Below are 15047 nucleotides of genomic sequence, written 5' to 3'. Positions count from 1 at the left end.
GCTCACCAGCACGTGGACGACACCGCGCATGTGAGGGCAGATCCCGGTGTGGGGAGCCCATGCATGACGTCAGGCGCCAGGGGGGTCTTCGTGCCTGTGGGGGTACTCTCGCATTTAAAAGCACCATAATGGGAGTTTCTTATGATTTCAGTGGGACAACATTAATTATGGGTTTCATCACTGAATACAGTGTTGTGAGATGCAGTCTCTGCATTCTGCACTCTGTCCGATGAGATTCTGCAGATGCTGGAGATGCAGAGTAACATACACAAAATGTTGGAGGAAGTCAGGAAGTCACGTATGTGTCCGGCTGTGCCGTGTTGTTGGTGGAGTGGGCAGCGTGGTGTTTGTCTCGATTCGGATCACGACACCAGAATTGCCAGCGGGTCCACACACAGTGTATTAGTCAACAGAAAACCTCTCGTCCCTGCAGTCTTTGTCTCCTGGTAAACTCAACACCCTCACAGTGTGAACCATAGGTATCCTTCCTCACCTACCCCGTTTATATTCACTTTATGAACATACAATCAAACCGTGCACGGTATATAAGCTGTGGATATATGTTACTCCAGTGTTGTGTTGCATTGGAGCCGGAGTAATAATTATTTCGACCTCATTTACACGTGTCTGCTGGAAATGGAATTAAATAACCCTGAATCTTGAAGAAACATTTCAGCAGGCTGCAGCGTCACATTTCTGTCTCTCAGCGTTATTGCGACAGAGCGCCACCTGGTGACAATGGAGTCCACAAATCAGGGGGTCCTGTTATTGTGGCAAATCACCACCAAGTGGCAGTGTTGTCAACAAAAGGGAGAGGTTTACAGCGATAAGGAGGGGTGCAGGGGGCTGGAAGCCAACTGCAAGTGGATGAAGTGCCAAACCTGCCCATAACCTCTATCCTCATCACAAGTCAGGGTCCCAAACTGTCCTTCCATATGAGGCAACTTTTCAACATCGTGCCTGTTGATAGATAGATAGATAGATAGATACTTTATTCATCCCCATGGGGAAATTCAACCTTTTTTTCCAATGTCCCATACACTTGTTGTAGCAAAAACTAATTACATACAATACTTAACTCAGTAAAAATATGATATGCATCTAAATCACTAACTCAAAAAGCATTAATAATAGCTTTAAAAAAAAAAGTTCTTAAGTCCTGGCGGTTGAATTGTAAAGCCGAATGGCATTGGGGAGTATTGACCTCTTCATCCTGTCTGAGGAGCATTGCATCGATAGTAACCTGTTGTTGAAACTGCTTCTCTGTCTCTGGATGGTGCTATGTAGAGGATGTTCAGGGTTTTCCATAATTGACCGTAGCCTACTCAGCGCCCTTCGCTCAGCTACCGATGTTAAACTCTCCAGTACTTTGCCCACGACAGAGCCCGCCTTCCTTACCAGCTTATTAAGACGTGAGGCGTCCCTCTTCTTAATGCTTCCTCCCCAACACGCCATCACAAAGAAGAGGGCGCTCTCCACAACTGACCTATAGAACATCTTCAGCATCTCACTACAGACGTTGAATGACGCCAAACTTCTAAGGAAGTACAGTCGACTCTGTGCCTTCATGCACAAGGCATCTGTGTTGGCAGTCCAGTCTAGCTTCTCGTCTAACTGTACTCCCAGATACTTGTAGGTCTTAACCTGCTCCACACATTCTCCATTAATAATCACTGGCTCCATATGAGGCCTAGATTTCCTAAAGTCCACCACCATCTCCTTGGTCTTGGTGATATTGAGACGCAGGTATCACAAAGTCCTGTATCAGTTTCCTATACTCCTCCTCCTGTCCATTCCTGACACACCCCACTATGGCCGTGTCATCAGCGAACTTCTGCACATGGCAGGACTCCGAGTTATATTGGAAGTCTGATGTGTACAGTGTGAACAGGACCGGAGAGAGTACGGTTCCCTGTGGCACTCCTGTGCTGCTGACCACCGTATCAGACCTACAGTCTCCCAACCGCACATACTGAGGTCTATCTGTCAAGTAGTCCACTATCCAATCCACCATGTGAGAGTCTACTCCCATCTCCGTTAGTTTGTGCCTTAAGATCTTGGGCTGGATGGTGTTAAAGGCACTAGAGAAGTCAAGGAATGTAATCCTCACAGCACAACTGACCCCATCTAGGTGAGAGAGTGATTTGTGCAGCAAATACGTGATAGCATCCTCCACTCCCACCTTCTCCTTATACGCAAACTGAAGCGGATCCCGGGCGTGCCTGGTTTGTGGCCTCAGATTCTGTATTATCAGCCGCTCCAGGGTCTTCATCACGTGCGACGTCAAGGCAACAGGTCTGAAGTCATTCAACTCCTTTGGTTGTGGTTTCTTCGGTACCGGGACAATACAGGATGTTTTCCACTGTCTGGGTACTCTTCTCTGATCTAGGCTCATGTTGAAGATGCGCTGTAGTGGTTCTCCCAGCACAGTCGCACAGGCCCTCAGTAATCGTGGGGAAACTCCATCCGGTCCAGCCGCCTTGCTGGTACAGATCTTCCTCAGTTGACCTTCCACCTGTGCAGCCGTAATCCTGGGCGTGGGCAAGGTCTCCTGTGAGTGGCTATTTTCCTGTGAGGGAAGTAAGCCTGATGTGGAGTTCTGCGGTGAGGATGAGATTGTGCTGTCGAACCTATTGAAGAAGTTGTTCAGCTGGTTCGCTTTCTCCACATGTCCACTTATGTTTGCCCCCCGCTTTGCACCGCATCCGGTGATGATCTTCATCCCATCCCACACCTCCTTCATGCTTTTTTTCTGCAGCTTTTGGGGTCATCTACTGTTTCCAGTTTTCCAGGTGTGGCCTCCTCGACATTAGTGAGACCCGTTATAGTCTCTGCATTCTGCACTCTGTCCCGATGAGATTCTGCAGATGTTGGAGATGCAGAGTAACACACACAAAATGTTGGAGGAAGTCAGGAGGTCAGGTAGCTTCTATAGAGGGGGATAAAGCAAAACAGAGATTTCCTGCCGAGACCCTTCATCAGGACTGGAAGTGGGGAGAAGCCGGAATAAGATGGTGTGGGGAGTGGAAAGAGTCCAAGCTGGTAGATGATAGGTGAAGCTAGATAAGAATGAAGGTGGGTGGGTGGGGAAGGTGGGAGATGTAGTGAGACGCTGTGAGGTGGTAGGTGGAAAATGCAAAGGACTGAAAAAAAAGGATAATGGGGAAAAAAAGTAATAGCGGAACCAGAGGGAGACAATCCGCAGTGGGGAAGAGAGAAGTGTGGAGACAGAATGGAGGACGTGTGCGTTGATGAAAAAAAAAACGTAGAGGTAGAAGTTAAAGATATCGATGTTCATGCCATTGAGGTGTAAACTACCCGGATGTAATATGAGGTGTTGCTCCTCCAACCTGAGAGCGTACTCATCGTGTTAGTTAAACAATGAACCGGAAGGGTGAGTGGGTTAATAATTTTCCCCTGGAATCCCTATTAAATCAATCCTCTCTCACCTTAAACCGGTGCCCTCTGGTTGTTGATTCCACAAAGGTGGGGAAAAAGACTGCACACATTCCCCATTTCTGTACACTCATAGTTTGGAACACCTGCACAAGGTCAGCCTCAATCTCCTGCACTTCAAGGTGTGAAATCCCAACCTGTCCAACCTGTCTCCAGAACTCAGTCCCTCGAGTACCGGCACCATTCCTGGAAATCTCCAATGCACTCATTCCAGCTTGACGTCCTCTCTCCTATAGCAGAACGACCAAAACTGAATACAATAATCCAGGCGCGGATACACTGACCATACCCTAACCCTAATGCAACCTCACTCGCCACTTCTTCAGACCATGAAGCATGAGATTTCATGCAGAGGCTGCTCAGCCAATCGAATCTGCTCCGCCATTCTTTCGTCTCCATTTGATTATCTCTCTCAACCCCATTCTCCTGCCTTCTCCCCATGGTCTTTGAACATCCATTTAAAATACACTCAATGACTTGGAGTCTGCTCTGTCCGTGGCAATAAATTCTAAATATTCACCTCTCCCTGACTAAAGAAATCCCTCCTCAACTCTGCTGTGAGTGGATGCACTATATATTGAGGCCGTGAGCTGTGGTCCCAGACTCACACAGTATAGTGTGCATCTTCTTCACAGCCACTCTGTCGAGGCCTTTCAATATTTAATAGGTTTCAATGAGATCCCCTCTCTTTCTTCTGGACCAGCGAGTACAGGTCAAAGCCGTCTAATGCTCCTCTTACTTAACCATTTCATTCCTGGAATCACTCTCGTGAACGTTCTCTGGACCAGCTCCAATACCAGAGTATCATTTTCTCAGATAACAGGTCGGAAACTGCTCACAATACAGCAAGATCGATCTGACCAATGCGTTTTAAAGCTACAGTGTCACATCCTTGTTCTTATATGCTAACATTACTGTTGTCATCCTGAATCAACACAATCTGCAAGCAAAACAACAGGGACTCCTACTCAAGGACTCCCAAGTACCTATGCACCTCTGATTTTTGAATTTTCTCCCATTTTTTTTCTACGCCCCTATTCCTTCTACAAATTGTACATGACCGTTCCCTTGCATACACTGTGTTACATCCACCACTTCGTTGCCTCTTCTGCAAACCTATCGAAGTCCTTCTGCAGACACCCACTTCTCTCGAAACTACCTGCCCCGTACGTATCCTTGTATCAACTGCAAAGTTCGTCACCAAGGTATCAATTCCATTATCCATATCATTCACATTTAACATGAAAAGATGCGGTCTCATTACTGACCCGTACAGAACGCCATTAGATACCGACAGCAAAACAGAAATGTCCGCATTATTCTGACTCTTTCTCCCTTGTCAGTCAGCCAATCTTCGATCCAAACACGTATCTTTCCTGTAATTCCATGAGCTGTGATCTTGTTAAGCAGCCTCACATGCAGGAACTGGGAAGCATAGAAACATAAAAATCTTGCAGCACAATATAGGCCCTTCGTCCCATAAAGCTGTGCCAAACATGTCCTTACCTTACCATAGCCCTCTTTTTTTTCTGAGCTCCATGTACCTATCCAGGAGTCTCTTAAAAGACCCTATCATTTCGGCCTCCACCACCACCGCCGGCAGCCCATTCCACACACTCACCACTCTCTGCGTAAACATCTTACCCCTGACATCTCCTCTGTACCTACTTCCAAGCACATTTAAACTGTGCCCTCTCGTGTAGTCATTTCAGCCCTGGGGAAAAAGCCTCTGACAAACCCCATGATCGATGCCTCTCATCATCTTATACACATCTATCAGGTCATCTCTCATCCACCGTCACTCCAAGGAGAAAAGGCCGAGTTCATTCAACTTCTTCTCATAAGGAATTCTCCCCAATCCAGGCAACATCGTTGTAAATCACTTCAGCAACTTTTCTATGGCTTCCACGTCCTTCCTGTAGTGAGGCGACCAAGACTGCGCACAGTATTCCAAAATGCGTCTGATCAGGGTCCTATATAGCTGCAAACATTAAGTCACGGCTCTTAAACTCAGTCCAATGGTTGATGTATGCCTTCTTAACCACGGAGCCAACTTGCGTTGTAGCTTTGAGTGTCCTATGGACTCGGACACCAAGATCCCTTTGATTCTCCACACTGTCAAGAGTCTTAGCATTAATGCTATATTCTGCCATCATATTTGACCTACCAAAATGAACCACCTCACACTTATCTGGGTTGAACTCCATCTGCCACTTCTCAGCCCAGTTTTGCATCCTGTCAATGTCCCACTGTAAACTCTATCATCCTTCCACAGAATCCACAGCACCCACAACATTTGTGTCATTAGCAAACTTAATAAACCATCCCTCCATTTCTTCAGCCAGGACATTTATAAAAATTACGAAGAGTAGGGGTCCCAGAACAGATCCCTGAGGCACACCACTGGTCACCGACCTCCCTGCAGGATATGACCCGTCTGCAACCACTCTTTGCCTTCTGTGGCAAGCCAGTTCTGGATCCACAAAGCAACGTCCTCTTGGATCCCATGCCTCCTTGCTCTCTCAACCAGCCTTGCATGGGGTACCTTGTTAAAGATCATCTGACAATCCATGCAAATAACATCCACTGCCTCTGCTTTATCTATCTTGCCCGTTATTTCCTCAAAATATTCCAAGAGATTTGTCAGACACTATTTCCTGTAAAGGAATCCTGCTGACTTTGTCCTACTTCATCATCCTCCCCAATTATAGTACCCAAAAAACTCACCCTTAATACACCCGAACATATTCCTGACCACTGAGATCAGACTAACTGTCCTATAATCTCACTGGACAACATTTTTTTTAAAGTGTTGCTTTCTCAGAATTTTTTTGTTTATGATAGACTGCTTGAAGATTAACACAAATATAATTTCAGACTACTTGTATCACATAGGAATTTGAAAAAAACGACAAATTAACTTTTATTGAATATATTATATTTAATTGCAGAATGGTGCTGATGCTTTGCAGTAGTGCAACTAAGTTAAAAATATTTTGTTAATGATTTTCATTTGTACTCAGTATCCGAGGCTTTTCGCTTAAGTGTCCAACAATAATTCGCAGCGTTGCTGGATTCAGTGGAAACTGCGTGAACAGATGAAGTGTCGGTCATCTTTGGTCGAAATCCCGTTTGGACCGTCGGGGGGAGCTGACAATGGGAAAACAGAAGTAAAGGAGGAACCAGAGGGAGACGATCAGCAGTGGAGAAGAAAGAAGTGGGGAGACAGAATGGAGGAGACGGGCGTCTGGGTTGATGAAAAGAAAAGATGTTCATGCCATCGGGTTGTAATATGAGGTGTTGCTCCTCCAACCTGAGAGTGCACTCATCGTGTTAGCTAAACAATGAACCGGAAGGGAGAGTGGGTTAATAATTTTGCCCTGGGATCCCTATTAAATCAATCCCGTCTCACCTTAAACCGGTGCCCTCTGGTTGCTGATTCCACAAAGGAGGGGAAAAGGACTGCACACATTCCCCATTTCTGTACACTCATAGTTTGGAACACCTGCACAAGGTCAGCCTCAATCTCCTACACTTCAAGGTGTGAAATCTTAACCTGTCCAACCTGTCTCCAGAACTCAGTCCCTCGAGTACCGGCACCATTCCTGGAAATCTCCAATGCACTCATTCCAGCTTAACGTCCTCTGTCCTATAGCAGAACGACCAAAACTGAATACAATAATCCAGGCGCGGATACACTGACCATACCCTAACCCTAATGCAACCTCACTCGCCACTTCTTCAGACCATGAAGCATGAGATTTCACGCAGAGGCTGCTCAGCCAATCGAATCTGCTCCGCCATTTTTTCGTGTCCACTTGATTATCTCTCTCAACCCCATTCTCCTGCCGTCTCCCCATGGTCTTTGAACATCCATTTAAAATACACTCAATGACTTGGCGTCTGCTTCGTCCGTGGCAATAAATTCTAAAGATTCACCACTCCCTGACTAAAGAAATCCCTCCTCATCTCTGCTGTCAGTGGATGCCCTGTATACTGAGGCCGTGGCGTCTGGTCCCAGACTCACACAGTACAGGGTGCATCTTCTTCATAGCCACTCTGTCGAGGCCTTTCAATATTTAATAGGTTTCAATGAGATCCCCTCTCTTTCTTCCAGACCAGCGAGTACAGGGTCAAAGCCGTCTAACGCTCCTCATACGTTAGCCCTTTCGTTGCTCAGGAACCTTCTCCAGACCCGCTCCAATACGAGCACATCTGTTTTTGCAAGTTGTAAACTGTTCACAATACACCAAGAGCGATCTGACCAATGCGTTTTAAAGCCAGAGAGTCACATCCTTGTTCTTATATGCTAACATTACAGTTGTCATCCTTCATCAACACAATCTGCAAGCAAACCTTTAGGGACTCCTGCTCAAGGATTCCCAAGTACCTATGCACCTCTGATTTTTGAATTTTCTCCCATTTATTTATTTTTTCTCTACGCCCTTATTCCTTCCACAATTGTACATGACCGTACATTTGCATACACCGTTCATTTCCGTACATTTCATCCACGACTTCGTTGCCCGTTCTCCAAACCTATCGAAGACCTTTTACAGACTGCAGGTTTGCTCTGAACTATCTGTCTCTTATCTGTATCAACTGCAGCGTTCTGTGGATGTTGGGAATCCAAGCAACACAAACACAAAATGCTGGAGGAACCTAGGAGTCCAGGCAGCATATATGGGAAATAGTAAACAGTCGACGTTTCGGGCCGAGACCCTTCGTCAGGACTGGGGGGAAAAAAGATGAGACGTCAGAGGAAGAAGTGTGGGGGTGAAAAGGGTAGAAGAAGTGGTCGGTGATGGGTGAAACTGCGAGAGTGGGAGTAGTGAAGGGAAAAAAAAACTTCTTAGGATTTTATTTCCTTAACGATTCTCGAAAAATCATTGTTAATGCCTCCACATCTCTTCAGCCACCTCTTTCAGATCTCTGGGGTGTACACCATCTGATCCAGGGAACCTATTTACCTTCAGACCATCTTTGTTTCCCAAGAACCTTCTCCCGAGTAACGTAACTTTACACATTCTGACCACTGACATCTGGTACTTCCATATTCCTGCCGGGGTCTTCGAGAGATAAGAGTGATGTAGAATAATTATTCAGTTCATCTGCCATCACCTTGCACCCCCAGCCCATTACTACCTCTCCATCATCATTTTTCAGTGGTTCGATGTCCTCTTCTGCCTTTCTTTTACACTATAATTACCTGAAGAAACATTTGGTATCCTCTTTAATATTACCGGCTAGCTTACTTAAGTGTTCCATCTTTTCCTTCTTAATTATTTTAGTTGCATTCTGTTGGTTTTTAAAATCTTCCCAATCCTCCAACATACTAGTGATTTTTGCTCTATGCCCTCTCTTTGGTTTTTATGTTTTCTTTGGTTTCTCTTATCAGCCACGGTTTTGTCACCTGAGCTTTAGAATCCTACTTCCTCTTTGTGATGCATAGAGATTTGAGGGGCGAAAAACATCTCAGACAGAACTACAGTCAGCTCGACTTCTTCGGTCTGCAGAGAATTCAAGGGAAACCTCTTCGCCCACAGAGTGGTGACTATTTGGAACTCATTCACAGGGACAGTGAGAGGTGAACAACAGGGGAGAATTTGAAAGATCTGCTGTGGAACAGAATCACTGGCAGGGTCCAGCCGGCCTGAGTTGACTCTCTGCTGTACACTAGGTGTGTTATATATTCTCTAAGTACCGGAGACAGTGTTCAATATAGAACTGATTTATTTGTCACAGATCTAATCCCATTAAAGATGAATATGCAGCAGAAGAAACCCTTCTCATGCCTGGTGACCCGGGTGTGGTGAGCAGCACCAATAATTGCAGAGTTCAGCACCGACAGTCACTCTCGAAATTGCATTCAGCGACACTGATGGATAAATATTCAGCATGCAGCTTATTGAAACTTTCTCCCCTGTGTGAACCCGGTAGTGTGTGGTAAGTGTAACACGCTGTAAGGTTTCACTGCTGAAGTAACGGCCTCTCTGTAATGTTTCACTGCTGAGGTAATGGTTTCTCTGTTGCAGCAATGTTTATGTTACGACTAGAGGAAATAGGGTTTTCCAGTGTGGGGCTGTGCAATGACAGAAATATTCTTTCTTGTGAGTCTGGAAGAGAGATTTTCACGGTTTTTTGCTGGCGAGAGATGAGAAGACGTGAATGAAGAGAGTGGCCCTTTTTCTTTTCTTTCAGGTTCTTTACTAACCCTATAGTCAAAGTAAGAATTATAGAGCTGAATCGTTTAATTGCATATTGTGTATCGTTTGTTACTTCGGGGTACTGATCTGTAACATGGGACACATCACACAGCATTCACCCAAATGAGATTTCTTAAGTTTGGTCGGGCTAGAGGTGGGGGGGGGGGGGGTGGCTATCACCCCGTATATTAAACTGCTCTACCCAGTGTGAACTCGCTGGTGTCTCTGTAGTTGAGATGACCAAGTGAATCCCTTCCCACACATTGAAGCCTGAGTTATTCTTCTCCGTCGAGGCTACGCCGTAGGCTCTACGTAGCCGCGTACCCGACGCTGCACCCTAGGCTGTACCGTATGCCGTAGCCTAACGCGCACATTCCTAAAAATGCAACTACGTTTCGCAGCGACGCAGACTGCAAGAACTGTGATTGGTCCACTTGGTAGCAGCCAGTTTCCTTTTCTTTTTCAATCTTTTTATTAAGTTTCAAATTTTATAAGCATAGCAATAATATAATGATACAAAGAGATCGGGATTACATTAATGTCGGTTATCATGTAAAAGCACAGATTCCAAATGACAAATATAGTTTAACCTCCCAATCTCATAGCAAGTAACCATGAAAGAGATATCATATAAGGAGAAAAAAATCGTAAACTAGAAAAAAACACTAAACTAAAAAAAACAGACAAAATTGGGCTGTCATATTACAACGGCTGAAATTATTTGGCGTTAACTCCGCTCCTCTGAACATGAACAAAAACTTATTACACAAGATTCGGAAAGGGTCAACTTACATCATATGAAAAAATTGAATAAATGGCAAAGTCTCTTCAGATTCAACCGAAGGAACCACAGTACCACTCCTAATTTTTTCCAAGTTTAGACACGCTATGGTTTGGGAAAACCATTCAAATGTAGTAGGGGGATTGGAATCTTTCCATTTAAGTAAAGTAGATCTGATGGTTATTAATGTAACAAATGCAATTAGACGACAAGCTGACGAGGATAAATGACTAGAGTCTATCACCGGTCCTCCAAAAATTGCGGTAATAGGATGTGGTTGTAAATCAATACACAGACCTACTGAGATAATATCTCAAAATACCCTTCCAATAATTTTTTTAGAAGAGGACAAGACCAGAACATATGTGTGAAGGAAGCTACCTCGGAATTACATCTATCATAGACAGGATTTATATGGCAGTAAAAATGTGCTATCTTATCCTTGGACTACATGAAGGCATGTCTGACACACACTGAAGAGGTATTTTCTAGTTCAAGAACTTTCTCCCATTTCTGTATAGGTAAAGGTATCCCAAGTTCTCTTTCCCACTCATTCTTAATTTTATCAGAAGTATCTAAGCGTATTTTCATAATTAAATCATAAATAAATGATATTAAACTCTTCTGATATGGATTTAAACTTAATTTTTTCCCGTAACTTCAATTTGATGTGATATCGGAACGGACGGTAAAATAACATTCAAAGGTTTCTAATCTGTAAATATCTGAAAAAGTGTGATCCAGGCAAATTATATTTATTAGAAAACTGTTCAAAAGCCATAAAAGATCATCCATAAATAAATCACGAAAACATGATATTCCCTTTGTTTTCCATAAAAGAAAAGCTTGATCAATTCTAAATGGTTGAAAGAAAAAAATAAATGTCATAGAACTTGACAGTATATATTTATTTGGTCCAAAAAATTGCCAACATTGAAACCATATTCCTATTGTATGCTTAATTATTGGAATTACCATTTGCTTATTAAATTTAGTAAGTGCAAAGGGAAGCACAGCCCGTAAAATAGAAGCCAATGAAAACTCCTGTCGAGACTCACGCTCAAGGTTCATCCAACTCTTGTGTGCAAAACGTTAAATATCGAATATTAATTCCCAATAATAAAATCTAGGATCCGGCAAAACCAAGCCGCCTTCCTTTTTTTGATTTCTGTAAATATTTCTAATATAACCTGGGATTTCTATTCTGCCATATATATGCAGAAATTTTAGAATCAATAATATATAAAAAAGTTAGAGATAAAAATTGATACCGCCTGAAATAGGTACTGATATTTAGGTAAAATAATCCTCTTAATAGCATTAATGGAACCAATCAAGGATAAGGATAATGGGGACCATTTAGTAAACAATTCTTTAGCATGATCAATTAAGGGTAAACATTAACTTTAAATAAATCGTTGTGCCTCTTAGTAATTTTAATAACCAAATAAATAAAATAATCAGCAAGCAATCTAAATGGTAACTGTCTATAAATTGAGACTTGCATATTTAATGGAGAAAGCACACTTTTATTAAGATTCAGTTTATAAGCAGAAAAACTACTAAACTGAGCAAGTTGTGTTATTACTGCAGGAATGCATTTCTCTGGATTAGAAATATATAGCGAAAGGTCATCTGCATATAGTGATACTTTACGCGTCCCATTCCCATGAGTAACACCAAATATACTGGGTGAATCACGAATAGCAATTGCCAAGGTCTCCAGGCTAATATCTGATAGTAAGGGTTTCAAAGGACAGCCTTGTCTAGTACCTTGGAAAAGCCTAAAGAAAGGGGATCTCTGAACATTAGTGAAACAGAAGCCAAAGGTATATGTTATATCAATTGGATCCAAGATATAAATTTTGGACTAAAATTAAGTTTCTCAAGAATTTTAAACAAATATTCCCATTCAAATGTATCAAACGCCTTCTCGGCATCGAGCGAGAAAACACGTTCTGGAGTCTTAGATAAAATAGTCTATACAATGTTCATTAACCTCCAAACATTACAATGTGTATAATAATTTTTAATAAATCCTGTCTGATGCTCGGAGACAATTTGTGGCAATATCTTCACCCATCTAATTGCTAATATTTGAGAAAGGATTTTAGATTCAACATTCACAAAGATATCACAAACCTCATGCACATTCAGTGAGATTTTTATCATTTTTAGGAATTAAATAAATAGATGCTTCATAAAATGTTTGTGGTAACTTACATACAAATAAAGCATCTTTAAAAATGTTTACCTCACCAGGGAGAAAGTAAATCGGAAAAAGATTTTTAAAATTCAGCTGTATACTCATCCCGACCACGTGCTTTACCAGAATTCAATGAATAAATTGCATTCTTTATTTCCTCTTCAGTAATGGGTGTGTCTAATACTAAACGTTCATCAACTGATAATCTCAGAATATTTAATTTCCTTAAAAATTCATGCATTATGGTAGAATCATCAGGAAATTCTGATTGGTATAAATTGGTATAAAATTCTTGAAAAAAATTGTTAATTTCATCATGGCCAACCGTCAAAGTACCATCAGTTTACGAACCCTATTAATCTGAAGTTTTGCCAAAGCAGCTTTTAATTGGTTAGCCAATAATTTCCCCAATTTATCACCAAATATATAAAATGACCCTTAGTTTTAAGTAACTGATTTTCAATCGGGGATGTTAATAACAAATGATGTTGCATCTGAAGTTCAACTCTCTCTTTATAAAGCTTCAAATTGGGAGCAATAGAATATTTTCTATCAATTTCTTTAATCTTATCAACCAATGTACGTATTTCATTATTAATTTGATTCTTCAATCCAGCAGAGTGTGAAATAATTTACCCTCGGATATATGTTTTAAAGGCATCACGTGATATCCTACTGAAAATTTCTTCCGTTGAGTTAGTTGAAAAGAAAAAGGCAATCTGTCCTTTAATGAAATTAATAAAATTTAAGCCCTGACGTAAAATAGAGTTGAACCGCCATTGTTTAGTACCAAAGGTTACATCAGTTAACTTAACTGATAATTTCAAAGGTGCATGATCGGAAATGGCAATTGTATCATATTCACAGGCAGTGACAAATGAAACTAATCGAAAATCAATAAAGATGTAAAGGAATCTAGAGTAATTATGATATACATGAGAAAAAAGAGAACTCTTTTTCATTAGGATGTAAAAACCTCCTAATTTCTAAAATTCCAGAGTCAACTAAGAAGGAATTAATAAAAATAGCAGATTTGTTTGTAAGTACCTGATTAGGCAGACTTATCCATCATACGTTTCAGACAACAATTAAAATCTCCACCCATTATTACCATATATTCATTTAAATTGGGAAGAAATGCAAAAAAGTGCTTGAGGAATTCAGGATAGTCAGTATTTAGTGCATAAATATTAACCAAAACTATTTTATTGTTATAAAGTTAACCGGTGTTTAATAGAAGTCTATCATATTGGTCTGAAATTGTATCATAGTGAACAAATGAAATCTAGGAGTCTATATAAAAAAAAGAAACACCTTTCACCTTAGTCGATGAGTTAGAGTGAAACTGTTGGCATTTCCAAAACCTAAAGAAGTGCTGATTATCCTCCTTACTCACATGTCTTCTGCGCAAAAATAATCTGAGCATTCAGTCTATGAAAAACTCTAAAAATCTTCTTCCATTTAATTGGATGATTCAAACCGTTCGTATTCCATGAAACAAAATTAATTAATAATATCCATTTTCCTTAAATAAACAATGTAGTATGTAAAGGGTTAACCATATTGCATAGGAAACTCACGAATCAGGAAGAGGGAAAATAGTTTAAAGAGGAAATGGAAGTTATGACAATACAGACATTTTTGTAGTTTCAATTCAGCCCAAAAGAAAAATACTAGACTAAAAATAGCCCTACCACCCCACCCACAAAGACCGAACACCTGGCCAATAGACAGCCAGACAACTATCTAAGAACCTCCCTACCCCCATCTCCCTTGAGGCAAATCTCCAAATTTAAAAAAATAAAAAACAAACCACCCATAGTCAAAACATTACGAGAGGAATGTCAAGCAGATGTTAGAGAAAAACAGCCAATTGCAGACCATTTTAAAAGAAAAGGTCTTAAAAAATGACACAAAATACAATCTTAATAATATTTCAAGAAAAAGGAAATAATCAGCATATCAAAGTCTTAATGATTTTCAAAAGCAAACAATTAAAAATAAAAAAAGTAAAACAATGAAGAAAAAGAAAGAAACTTTAACATGGAAACATAATAAACATCCGAATGTCAAAACACAGTACGACTGTAATCAACCCAAGGGCAAAGTTCTAAAGTGTCCAAATCTATAAGCTGGCTGTTAACTAATAAACCAGATACACACAGACATAAAGGAATGGTAAATTTCAGAGACATCCAAGCTCAAATGTTGATCTTCAAAACATTAGACATCTGCGTTCAAGCTTAGCTCTTTAAGAAATTGTTTTGCTTCATTTACGGATTTAAAGCATTTGAATGATTTATCGGGCAGAGCAACCCTTAGGTGAAAGGGATATAACAAAGCTGGACAAAGATTCCTCTGATATAATTCTGACATCACCATTTTAAAATGCAATCTT

This window comes from Hemitrygon akajei, unplaced genomic scaffold (assembly GCF_048418815.1).
Source record: "Hemitrygon akajei unplaced genomic scaffold, sHemAka1.3 Scf000053, whole genome shotgun sequence".
In the NCBI taxonomy this organism is placed as follows: Eukaryota; Metazoa; Chordata; class Chondrichthyes; order Myliobatiformes; family Dasyatidae; genus Hemitrygon; species Hemitrygon akajei.
Note: the sequence above shows the minus strand (reverse complement) of the source record.